This window comes from Aphelocoma coerulescens, chromosome 5 (genome assembly GCF_041296385.1).
Source record: "Aphelocoma coerulescens isolate FSJ_1873_10779 chromosome 5, UR_Acoe_1.0, whole genome shotgun sequence".
Taxonomy (NCBI): Eukaryota; Metazoa; Chordata; class Aves; order Passeriformes; family Corvidae; genus Aphelocoma; species Aphelocoma coerulescens.
The window spans coordinates 41,804,862-41,818,008 of NC_091019.1; positions in this window are offsets into that span (position 1 = coordinate 41,804,862).

Here is a 13,147-nt window from a genome sequence, read left to right on the forward strand (position 1 = left end):
CAATCTTTCTTTCAATTAAAAATGGAGAATACTAGATCCACTTGAAATAGTGCAATAGAAACTGATAGCTGCACTCAAGGAAAGAGAAAAGGTCAGTGAAGAAGCCATGAAGCCACCTCTCCTTCCATGAACCACCCCACACTCTTGGACTGACAGGGGTGGACATGATCCCTCCCCGATCACTGCCCCCTGTCCTCTTGCTCCTCTGAGCCCTCCTCTTTGCAGATGCCTGACTTTGTGCACCAGTCCCAGCACCCACACACAGAGGAAACCTGTCACCCTCTAGTTGAACACACAGACATATTCAAGTGGCCACGTAGTGGAGTGGACCAGAGGGTGTGCAGTCCAGAAGGCCAGGGCTGCCCCTTACTGAAGCCACAATGCTGCCACCCAAGACACCTGACAGCTTTTCTTGCCAGAAAGCAGCACCTGTCATGTGGGAGAGCCCCACCACGGTGCATCCTCCTCCCATCACTCCCAAGGACAAACAGAGGTTAGGTGCCCTGGCCAGGAATGGAGCCAGAGGCTTCCCTTTCTGCCCAAAGGCTGAAACCACTGAACAGCTGCAAGTGAAAACTCATTTCTCTCATCTCACAGAAAAAAGAATTAATTAAACTGAAATTACAATTTGGCAATTTCATCCTCAATCTATAATGACCAAGACATTATCTTTCAGAGAATAAACTTACACACATGCACACAAAATAAGTCAGCTAATTTAAGTCACTTCAATCTTTTCTTTGTGTAATGGAAAAGAAAGAGAATGTCAAACTGCTGCTGTTAGCAACACTGTAGACATCTCTGGCTGGACAATTAAGCACCAAAATATTCACAGCTAGCAGGAACATTGACTTAAACAATTTGCCTATGTTAAGACAGATTTAGGAATTGTTCTGGTCTTCTTTGCCTTGCCCTGATTTGTTTCTAATGTTGAGATTTTGCAGCACAAAGGGGTGGGGGAGGATGACACTTCCAGGCCTCACATGAGGAGCATGGCACAATACAGGTTCCATTTAAAATTATGTATATGGAGGGATAAATAATGGTTTTCCAAGCTGAATTATTTCAGTGCCAAATTTCAATAACCCTTTTAATTACGTTATTGTACTTCTATTTTACATAACAAGAGTGTATCTGGTACTTTATGTACAGTCTGCAGAAGTAGATGCAAACACTGGCTGGCTGGCATCTTGCCTCTGTGTCTGAGAGAGTTCTAAAGCTTGAGTAGCCATGCCAGCACATTTGTACCTGCTGCAATTCAGTTGGTACAGCAGCAGTTGTAGCAATTTAGCAAGTAGAACACCCATTTTACTGTCTGTTTTATTACCAAGACAGATAAAATTTGTTCAAGTAGTGCTCAGGGAACCAGCATATAGCAGTATATCTGAATTAAAAACAAAAGTATTATCTAGCTGAACTCATTAGCATTTACAGGAGTGGCTGAACAGATTTGTTTCCCCCATACGTTGTGTAGCTCCCTGCACAGCAGCCATTTGTTCTGAGCCTCTATCAGCAACTTACCAGAAGAAAACATAAAACAGCAGCGCTGCCTGGATGAACAGCTCATGGCAAACAGTACTAACACCCCTACAGAACACACAAGAATGTAAGATTTATATACTGTATACCTTCCAAACAGTTAGCTCAGCAGATTTGATGCTTCATGAAAGACATCGCTTCCCAGGTTTTGTAAAGAGATCACAGGAAAATTACTTTTCAGTCTGAGACCCAAAATGGGACTTTAGCATCCCTAACTCCCACCTCAGGGGCCTCTCATCTCCTACATATCTCAGTTTTAAACTTACCTTTTTTTTTGAGCACCTCAAACATAGTTCCTCCAGGATCACAGACAAGGCAACTGTGTCCACTCCTTACTTACGGTGCTGTTCTCATTCTGGAAACCACACACAGGACTCCAGCAGGCAGTGCCATAGCATAAGGATATTTTCACTTACAAATATATGCTGCATCTAGAAGCAGCACTTACAGTGCAAACTTTAGAAATCTTCCCCAGATTTGCTCAGGTGACAACTCATCATGATCAGCATTCCAGCAAAAAAGGGAGCTCATTTCTAGATGCCTAGAAATCTTGAGCCAAGGAAGGAAGCCAAACAAGTCTAGTTAAGCATAAGCTATGGAGGCATTCAGGTGAGTCCAGAAACAGGTAAGAAGGATCTGAGTGCTGATTAATACATATTACATAACTAGATATTGAATAATATTCTGTGTAAATATTACCACGTCTTCATGTGCTTCCCAGTTGCAATGCAGACCAAAGTTCTGGCTTTCCAGACTACTTGGGGTGGTTTTCCTCAGGTTAGAATTCAAAGCCGTTGTACACAATACGTAGGGAAGGAAGTGTTTCTGCTTCTCGGTACAATTTAAAACCCACTGCTTCTTGTTAAACAACATACAATATAGTGAGTAGTATTTGGAATAGTATGGGCAACTTTTAAACGGGAAGTTTTTTCAAAAGGTATTTCTCATACTGACTCTTTTTGGTATTGCTATATCCTTACTTTTTTTTTTTTTTTTTTCGTTTTTTTTTTGTTATTTTTCTGTTCTAAGCCAGAAAAACACTGCCATTACAATCTCATTAATGAGACATATCTTTTTAGCCATATTCTAGTATGTGAACTGTGTAATTGTGCTGTTTTGCACATGAGAAAAATGGGATCTCAGCAATTTCATGCAATTTGCACACTTTTCCAGCAAAAGTCCTTCAATATGGAAGTCCTGGAGAACACTGGCAGCTCCCAGTGACTGCAGAGATAGACCCAAAGCCTGTACCTACACACAACCATGCCAGCAAGCATTCAAGCAAGCAGTTCAGCAAGCATATCTCAGTTCTGCATGAATTAATAGCAAAGTCAGATTCGGTTTTCAAAACTTCTTCCACATCCAAGCATGGCTCCAGCCAATTCACAGTCCTGTCTTCCAGTATGTTTCTTTGTAAATAAATAAATAATCAATAAATAATCCAGGACTGACCCCTACATCTCACAGGCAATAAAATGACACCCCAGTTCTGACTTGGCTCCTCCCTCTGCCTGTGTGTGGAGGCACTCACACAGCTCCGTTCTCACCATCTCCTCTTTCCTGCTCTCCAGCTCTCTAGACCAATGAAACCATGTAATAATATTAAAAGCAGGGCATTACACATGTAAAATCAAGTATAGTAGTTTGATTTTAGATAAGAACTAATGAGTTATGACAAAGATTACCCTCAAGTGAGAGCCCTGTGCACCAAGTACTTTTAGGGAAAAAAAGCAGAACTGCAAAATAAACAGCCACTCCCTTTGCTCTAATAGACTAGAATGCTTTGCTAAAAAAGAAATGTTTTCCCCCAGTCTTTAATTTAATTCCCTTCTCATATATTAAAATATCTCAACTTGGCTGTCTGATGAGCTTCAGATGCTTGTCTTCTAGCTCCTCCTAAATGCCTGCTTTTGCCTTGAGCTCCTGCAGACAAGCACACAAGGAATATGCATGTTGGATCCCTGCAGGAGCTCAGCACCCTTTTAAGATTCTGCAGAATATGCAAAATACACACTGCTACAGATGTCAGCATCGAGACACTGGCCTAACACCACCACTTAAGAACACTATCTTCCCCTCCTGAAAATTCCAAAAAGAATTACAGGGGATGTTAAAGCAAGCAGTTAGTTCCTTGATTAAAAAATCTTTTTGGAAGTGCTGAGCCAAAATTAAGAGAGGTCTCTAACTTTTCCCACTGAAAGATTTCCTTGTTTTTATTTCTCTTAGGCATTCAAAAATGACAAGCTGAAAACCTAAAGGCCAGTACTGATGCTTTCATTTGTGATATAAATCATTTAAGCCTCTACATATATCTAAAAGAACAAAGCCATCACCACAAGCTTTGCACCTGGTGAGTATTAATAATGCTTTCCACAGACTGCTTTTTAGAAAACGATTTCTTGGTTATATAAAGAAGAGTAAAGATTTAAATCTATTGTGGAAGGGAACAAATAGGATTCTTTAACCTTTAAAGAATCCAATAATCTGCTCAAGTACTTGAAGCTAAATAGTCCTGGCTATCAAACAACCCAATTAAAACCAACCTGGAAGAAAGTCAGTGGGTTGTATACCAAGGAAAAAAAACCAAACACATAACTAAGGAATGGATATCTTGTGGAAACTGGGAACAGAATGTGCAAAGGTCGATAATTTTAAGGTATTAAGTGCTAGGCTTTAGAAACTGCCTGTATAAGAACACGGCACAGCATTGAAGATTCAGAGACCTGCATATCACAGTGTGAAGGTGGGCCTGGAACAGAGGGGAAGGTATCTACTTCTAAACACAAACAAGTCAGACTTGTTTGACAGACAAGTACTTGAATGTCAGATTTATTTGACGTTTCCTAGTTTCTTCACACAAGTAAAAAATTGCACTTCCACATCTTCTGCCCTTATTGTCTTTCCTGGTCCACTGCAAAGGCCAGTTGTTTGAAAGACAACAGGGAGAGTAACAATGGGATGTGACTGGAGCTACAAACTTCCTGATGGATGTTTCTGCATCTCTGCTGGTCATCTAACTGTAGGAGAGAAAAGGAAATCAGGTTTTTCAGTGTGTTAGGTTCTGAAACTTAGGAGTATTTTTCAAAAGTTCTGCCTCCGCACTGTGATGTTTCTTGACTGCTAAAACACTATAAATAAATAAATACACCTGAGTTTTGACTGGCTGATAGCAAGCAACCAGCCCATGCAAGAACTGCTTGAAATCTTAAGACATAAAGTGTTGTAATGGAGCTGAAGATCATATGAGGATTTGGCCCTATTTTTCTCCCCTGCTAAATACAAAAAAAATCATGTCAAATCCTTACCAAGTTACTAATTGGCTCACTTAGGTATCAGTCTCTTAGCAAGCAATGTTCCTCTTTAGACATTCATTTCTTTAAAACTGGCTACTTAATTCACTGAAAAAACTAATAAGGTATTAGATTATATCATCAGCACCAGATGTAGCCCAATTCATAAAATCTCTTGGAACAAATCAAATCCTCTTTTTATTGCCCATCTGATTCATGCTGATCTCAAGGGTTCATGTTTCCATTCATGTTTTCATTCTGAATTTAACATAACAGCACTGTGCTCGCTGTTACCTAAATTAGCAGGACATTTAGGATCTCCAGCAAAATCCCAAATTATGCAGTGCTGTAGCAGGTAAAATTTTTAACAACTGAACACTGAACATTCATGAAGCAGCTACAAGAGCAATCCCCTGGAAGGAGGGATTTGAACTTCCCCCTTCACATGGCTGTGGCCTCCCAGATGAAGCCACGTTCAGGTTTTGAAGCCATACTGATCAAAGAGAACTCCTCTCCCCCCTCTCCATGCAGAACTTGCCCTCTGCACTGCTGACGTGCCTTTAGTAGCATCTCACAGTGATTTACAGCCATGCTGTAGGAGGAAAGAGTCAGTCAAACCTGTGCTGCAGCTCAGCAAAACTGCTTGAAGCTCAATAACCTGGTGCATTCATGCCAAAAAGAGAACAAAATCTCTTTGCAGGCAAAACCACGATGCTTAGACAGAAACACAAATATAAACATGCTCTGAAGATCCTCCCCCAACCAGAGTGAAGCATTCACTGTGGAAGTGTTATTGCCTGTATGTAAGTAGATATATTTTTACTTTTCTGTGCCACACAGGGAACATCTCTCAATATTACTTTTTAAATAGCTAGCTTGCAATGAACCTCTGGCTGTCATTCAGAAAGCGAAAGGCCTTTTGGAAGTTCACAGAAAACACCAGCAAAACTTGCTTCAAAGTCTGTTTGAGCAAAAGTCATCTCTTGAGTAAAGATTTTATGGTTTTCCCCTCTCTAACTTTCCCCTGCAGGTTCTGGTCCAGGCTCAGACCTCTCAACCCTCCTCAATGCCAGACTCTCACAGTCAACCCCAATGCCCTGCAGAGAGCAGCCCAACACTTTCACCTCAGTGTGTTTCCTCACACGCGTCCCTGGCATGAGCAGAGAAGCAGCATGACAATAGCTGGTAGGGAGATGCGTAAAGGAATAAAGCCTAGCCACCAACTGGGCAGGAAAAAGCAATTCCTGGCCTTCCCCCCAAAAGCTGAATCCCTTGTGCAGAACACGGAGCTTCTGACAGAGCTTCTGGTGTCCTCTTTGCACAAACAGCTCTGCTGCCTACAAACAGGCCACGTGCACCCTCAAGCACACACCACACAGAGATACTGGCTCAGCTGCCAGAAACATTACAGCTGCATTAATGTGGGGCTGGATCCAGCTCATTAGCCCTGGCTGACAACTGGAACTATCAGTACTGTGGCCAAGCACTGCTCTATCGGGGCATAGCCATCCTGCTCTGGTCCCAGCTAGTGCTGGTCTAGCTCTGTACTGTAGCTGCAGACCCTTGGTAAGGTGATAAAGAAGAATAAATAAAAGGCACAATAAGCTGCCCTGCACCCATTTACCACCCTTAGTAGAAAGCAGTCTGTACCTAACCTGAAAAATACTGGGGTTTTCAGACATTTGAAAAAATTTTCAAAATGAATTAAAAATAAGAACTTTTAAACAAGGAAAAATTCAGAAATGCTGAGATTCCCTCTCATAATTTTTTTTAATAGAATTCAAATGTAAAGATTGTTTTGGAAATGGAAATTCTCATTGAAAATGTTACCCTAGGGAAGCCGTCCTGTTGGTTGCACTCAAGGACTACCAGCTGACATTTCTTCCTGGCATGCTAAAGCAGCACTCTAGCTGCTTCCATTACCTACAGCAGCTCAAGAAGACAGAGCTGATTGCTCCACAGAGCTGCACAGCAACAGACTTGAGGCAAAGGTCACAAGATGCAACAAGAGAAATACCAGTGGGGTATAAGGGTGGAAAGAACATCAATAGAAGCAGTAACACATTGGAAAAGGCTGCCTGGTGAGGCTGTGGGATCTCCCTCTGCATAGATGTTCGTGCTTGATCAGTGCAGGCTGAGCTACTCATGATGTTAGCCCTGCTTTGAGCAGTGTGTCAGATTAAATGACCTCTGCAGGTCCCCTCCAGCTTACTTGGTGGCTAAAATACAGCCCATTATAACAATTTCAAAGCTGTCAGCTGTACTTTATTCCTCAAATTATTCTGGTCAGTTTTTCCTTTATATTAACTAAAACACCTTATTGCTTCTATACAGCAAGTGTCTCCTGGTGGCCGAAATGAAGAAAGAGGATGTTTTCTTCAAATGGATTATGTAAACTATAAAACTGAAATGGCATGAACAATTGCTAGTACCTCACAGAATTTCAAACAGAAGTTTTCCAAAAACATTTAAATCAATTTCCAACTTCCCAGGAAATTTCTGAAATATTGCTTTTACGTAACATGACAAATTCCAAAATGCCTATGTTTTCCAAATTTAAACACCTCTAATTTTAATTCCCATCATGTAACTAAAAACTATGACAAAACACGTAAAGGACTGGTAAGTGCAATATACATGTAAGGATTCAACAGGTTCAGAAAATGTCTTTCAAATTATTAGGATGTTTTCGTTATGACTATTGGTGTATAATCATATATTGCTCTACAGCAGTTCAGGTAAATAAAAAGCCCTTGATCTTATAGGCTTATTTTTATGGAAGAATAATTTTAAAGACAGTCCTTATTATGTGATTTCAATAAAAGTAGAAATGGAAAAGACATCCTCAGTGTGGCTGGAACCTGTATCATTAGGGAAGGATAGGAACTTCAGCCTGGTCTTTGCTTGATTGTTTTCAGGGAGTACTTGGCCTCTAGAAGAGGCTATGAGCTCTAGAGGCTGTTTGTAAGAGTGATCACAGTTGAATACGGGTAATTATAAAACCAGTACTTTTTTGGAGGAGCAGAGGAAATAAGAGAAAACATAGTAGGTCATTCAGAAAACGTCCTGAAATTGCCTTTTGGTTTTTTTTTTTTAATCAAAGCCACATTATTGAATCTTAATACAAGGGAAGCATCTGTTGTATAATTAAATGTTTCAGAAATATCTGGACTTTCATCTCCAGAATAAAAGGTAACAAGCTTTTTCACTACAAATCTATTAATTATATTAAGGCTCATTAAAGGCTCAGGAAACAACAAAAAAAAAAGGCTGTATGCTCACAATTCCCAAGAGAATTATTCTCTAGACCTTTACTGACACTTGTTGCTAGAATCAATCTGCAACTTCCCAGTGAAAGGGGGTTTCAATGCAAAGTGCTGAATCACTGCAACAGCAACAAAAGCCATTCTGAAACGTGGCAGAACCTAAAAGGCTGCAGCCCACCACCTGCCAGGCTGCTCCAGCACCCAGCACAGAGACACCCCCCTCCTCCATTTGACACTTGCTTCAGCTGGCTCTGACCAGGGGTTTAGGAAGCCCAAGAGCTTCAAGTGAGTCCAACTTTGACAATGCTCCCTCCTCATCATGCTTTCTGTCCATGTATTTGGCTACCTAGGATTAAAAAGCAATGCAAAAAATGTAGTAAAAGTAACTTCCCACTTTCTTATTCCAAGTATTGATGTACTTGATGAGCTGGCAACAGGGGGGCTACTGTTTGCCATCACCACACTTTGCAGAGGGGGCTAAAATATGACTAAAATATGGAACTCCCACGGGAGGGAAGATCAGCATGCGACTGAACAAACTCTGCCTTACCACTTGGGTTTGTTGTCCAACAACTAGGGAACAGATATTTCTTCAATGTACCACTGAAATTAGATGCACTTTTTCTATAATGCCCGTGTCAGTACCATGCTAGATACTGCAGAACTATCACAAACAGTCAACAGTGCTTTTTGTTCAAGGAAATCAGAAACTGGGAGAAGCATACTGATGTCTAGAAGCAGAGTGCCATAATTCTGATTCATGGTGAATATCTCCAGCTAATCTGTGTCAGAAGATGATCTGTGTGAGAAGTCAAGATAAGCGTGCTTTTCCTTACTTGGCTGTGACAGCACCGGAAATGTGTTCAGAAGAATGCCCTGGGCTGTATCACAGCTGCTGGGGGCAGAAAACAAATGCATGTCTTTTTAAGTCAAATTCTGCACAGATTTAGATCAAGAAGCCCCGCTGAATCCAGCGGACCACATCACTCCCCAGTGGAAGTGGAAGACCATGGATTTTCCACTGTTTGCATCAATAGGTGTAAATTTTGCCTGTTCCTGCAAAAGTCTCCATACTTTTTGAAGCTCCTGTAGTGCTGACCTCCCGAGCCAGTTCCACAGAGTGCAATTCAGTAGACTACAATGCCAAGGACAGAAGTCAGAAGTTGGGAGAAAAGCAGGGAGAAAAATTACTGAGCATGCTTTAAAATAGACTGCAATTATATTTAGATATTGCAAAGATCTCTTATATTTTTGTGTGATATTTAACCGTAGCAGTAATCAAATCTGCTACAGCATAGTTTCTTCATTTCCCTTTCCTTGACCCTTTAGGACTTTCTTTGGGCCATTGGGAGCCACTTTCCTGGAGCTGCCTTGCAAGCACCTGCTTTGCTGCAGTTCAGCCAACAACCTCACCCTTGAAAAATAAAGGAGCAGAAGGGAAGAGCTGTCAAAGATAAAGCTACACTTAATTGTAACTATTGTTTGCAGCTGCTCCTGCAAAGCTAAATAGCATTACTGTTCTGAGGGTGGATACAAAATATAATGTAAAATGCATCCCTTTTTATAGCTGGTTCAAAATTCCCACTGATACTGAGATTCAAATGAAAGAAAGGAGAGAAACTTACTATACATACTCGTTAGTACAGGAGCTGGCAAAATGCCATCATATATTTTAAAAGGAGAAGTCAGAAACACTTAAAAAAGCACAGACCCAACGTAACACCTCAGAAAACAAGGAGGTGACTGTTTGTGAGAGAATGCCAAGTTAGCACACTTGTCCTGAAAAACTCCCCCTGCCCTGCTAAAAACAGCTTCATTCCAGGGTGAATGTGCCATCTTCTCATACAAGAACACAAAGAAAGAGCACAGCAAAGCAAAATAAGAATGCACATTACTTCTAGTCCATGAGAACAAATGTTAAAAGGCAAGAGTTGTGCCAAAAGTCCCTCTTACTGTCACGTAAAGACTTACTGAACAAAGACTCTTTGTCTCCATTTAACTTTTTTCCTATACCTCGTACTTGGCATGTCAAAAGTTGTTTGGCAGAAAAAAAAACCAAAGCAAAATCATTCAAAGCTTTGGGTTTTTTCTGCTTCCTTTTCATCTTTAGGATGTTGAAAACTCAGGTACTATCTTTGCATACAGCACTATTCATCTTTAATTTAATAAATGATCTCTTCAATGTATTAATGGTTAGCAGTGCATATAAATTAGCATTTATAAAAATCAATTACATTGTCTCATAAGACAGAGGAGAAACCAAGACCTTCATCACTGGATCATTTGTATTTATCTGTTAATTATAAACCTTAATTGTCTCTTCTTATCAGATTCATTTGCATAAATTGCATAAGTTTAACGTTTAACAGGTTTTAATACCAGAATACAATTATTCTTTAAACATTCTTTGTTGAAATATTCATTATTAATTATAGCATTAAAATTAGAAGTTCTGATAATTGACCTTGTCTTCTCCTTGGCTCATCATCATCTGTCCATTGAGGTCATTTATCTCATGATTATGCATGCTTTGTGGCTCCTTATTACTGAGGTACTCAGTTTTAATTGTACTTTATAGCCTGTCAGATTTCTCTGAATTTTGACTTAAAGCAGACTATTATGCAGAGTTCCTCAAAAGTGGACTTTTTATAGCATATTCATCCTCTTAGCGTACCTACACATAATGACATAGTGGGTGGAAGGACTTTTTCTATATCTGGACTATTAGGGACAACTATTTCTGTCCTGGTGAGGAAAGGCTTCTTTTCATCAGACGACTTATGAAGTAAGAGAGACATTTAAGCTCCCAGCTAGCCTTGGAAAAAAAAGAATTAGCCAGGTATTACATTTGGCAGGGTCATCTTGTTCTTCATAACTGACCAGAAATCTCTAGCTGCCCTTTCCACTTTAAATATTGTCAGGGCTTGAGCCCAGGAAATAATGAAGTAAGAGAAAAGGTGACCAAGACCAAATGTTGACAGATGTATTCACCTGAATTTGACTGACTTGAATGCAAAGATTTTTTGAAAAATCATGCAGTGGGTTTTCTCCTCTGTCAGATTATCCACTAAGTTTCACATACAGGGATTTACTGTACTAGATTTTTCTTCCAGTAAAAATTATTCATGCTATTCACTTAAGTAAATATTTTAGATATCATCAGTAATATGTCCAAGGAGAGAGACTAATATTTAAAAAATATTAAACAATGCTTTTTTATATTGCCCACAGTTGCTATTATTAAAATGCTAGAGGTGCCTCAGATCAATAGCTTATAGGGTATCCTTAAGTGAGTCTAGTAAGGAAACACTGAGTCCAGTCTACTCGAAATTTTCAGTATCTCCTTTGACTTACCTGTGCTCTGTAGTTCAAAGATTCAAAGCTACTGCACTCTTGTCTGAAAAGCATCACCGACATATTTCCAGCCAGTTGGTGGCATCAGGGTTTCCCAATTTCAGTTTTCAAATTCAAGTGAAACCTGAGAGTTACTGTGTGCAAACCATCTTTTTTTTCTTCTGCTGAGATTTCCTATGCAAAAGTGTATCCATGAATCAATGGAAAACAAAAAATCAGTAATGGATGTTAGTGTCATTACAACTGATTTGGTGTATCTTCATCACAACTTACCTGTCCAAGAGGACACAGGTTATGACTTCTACTGATGGGGAGGCTAAGGAGAACTGGTCAGGTTATTATTTGGCCATGCAAAGTAGAAGTAATGGGAAATTGTCAATGCTTCCCCACAGAGTCTTACACAGTGACTAACTGAAGGAATGCACTGATCAATTGTTAGTCAAGTCCATCATCTTTGTATTAACTTGAGGCTGCTACTTGATCCCTAAAAGGAGACCAATATGTGGTACTAATTTGGAGAGCATTACCATTTTTTTTCCTGCTTGAAGGTCAGCTACAATTATCTATTTCATCTCAAAGCCAAGTTCCTAGAAAATGCTTCACTTGATCAACACCTTGATGTCTGATTAACTTGGTGGATATCTTCTATGCAACTACATTAACCACCTTGATTTGCATTTAAAGGAAGGATGGCTATATCTTGAACATGTTATTCTCCTTCTTGGGAGAAGAGCCTGAAGCAAGAAGTAGACCCCTCTGTTGCCTAAGACATTTTGCAGAAATTCTGTAGGAGTGCTCAGTGTATGGTGACCAGAAATACCGCAGGGAAGCAGTGCCTTGCATGTGTGCTGGACCCTCTCCAGCCAGGGACTGCAGCTGGGCTCTTGCCACACTTGAGATTTCCTGTTCCTCCACCACTCACATCTCCTGGCCCAGCTCTCCCCAGGAGCATGATAGCAGCATTTCCTTATGCCAGAGAAGTGGGAACAAACAATATACAGATACCTGCACCTTAAGCATCTGCTGCATCACAGAACAAGAGCTAAAACCCTTAACAATAGTTCCACCCACATTAATAGCTATAAACTGCACCCTTTATTGTGCAGTGGAAACATAGGGATGTCACAGAAATCCGCAGACTGTCAGAGGTTATTTCAAAGGCAGTTTTCTGTTACTCTCATCCTCCATTTAGTTTTCTTCTGAGGAAACCGATCTAACCACAAGTTGATTGTATTCCAGGCAGATCCATTACCACTGCCCAGGAGTGCCAAGCGTGTGGCAATTCACCATTGTAACATCCACATACTATGGAATTACGGTCAGCCTAGTGGCTGCTGATCTACAGCAGATCTAATCCTACCTCAAATCACATGCTGCAAGATGACAGCCACTCTCTTCAGCTGCAGGCAGCATAAGCAGTTTCAGGTAATCAAGTGTGATATTTCTAGGCTTTTCTATACAAAGTTCACCTAGCAGAAAATCTTTATATGCAGTTTTTTGGGTTTGGGGGTGTTGGGGGGTTTTTTTGTGATTCTGCATAGTGGCTGGCCAGGAATGAGGCAGTTAGTGGTAACAAAATGAAGGTGGGCTGACAGGATAACCCAAGTCCTATATTCTGTTCATGTTCCCTGTGATTTCGTGAGCCCTCTGTCAAAGATGTCACATATAATGGTTTTTTTCAGACTACAGATTTTTCCT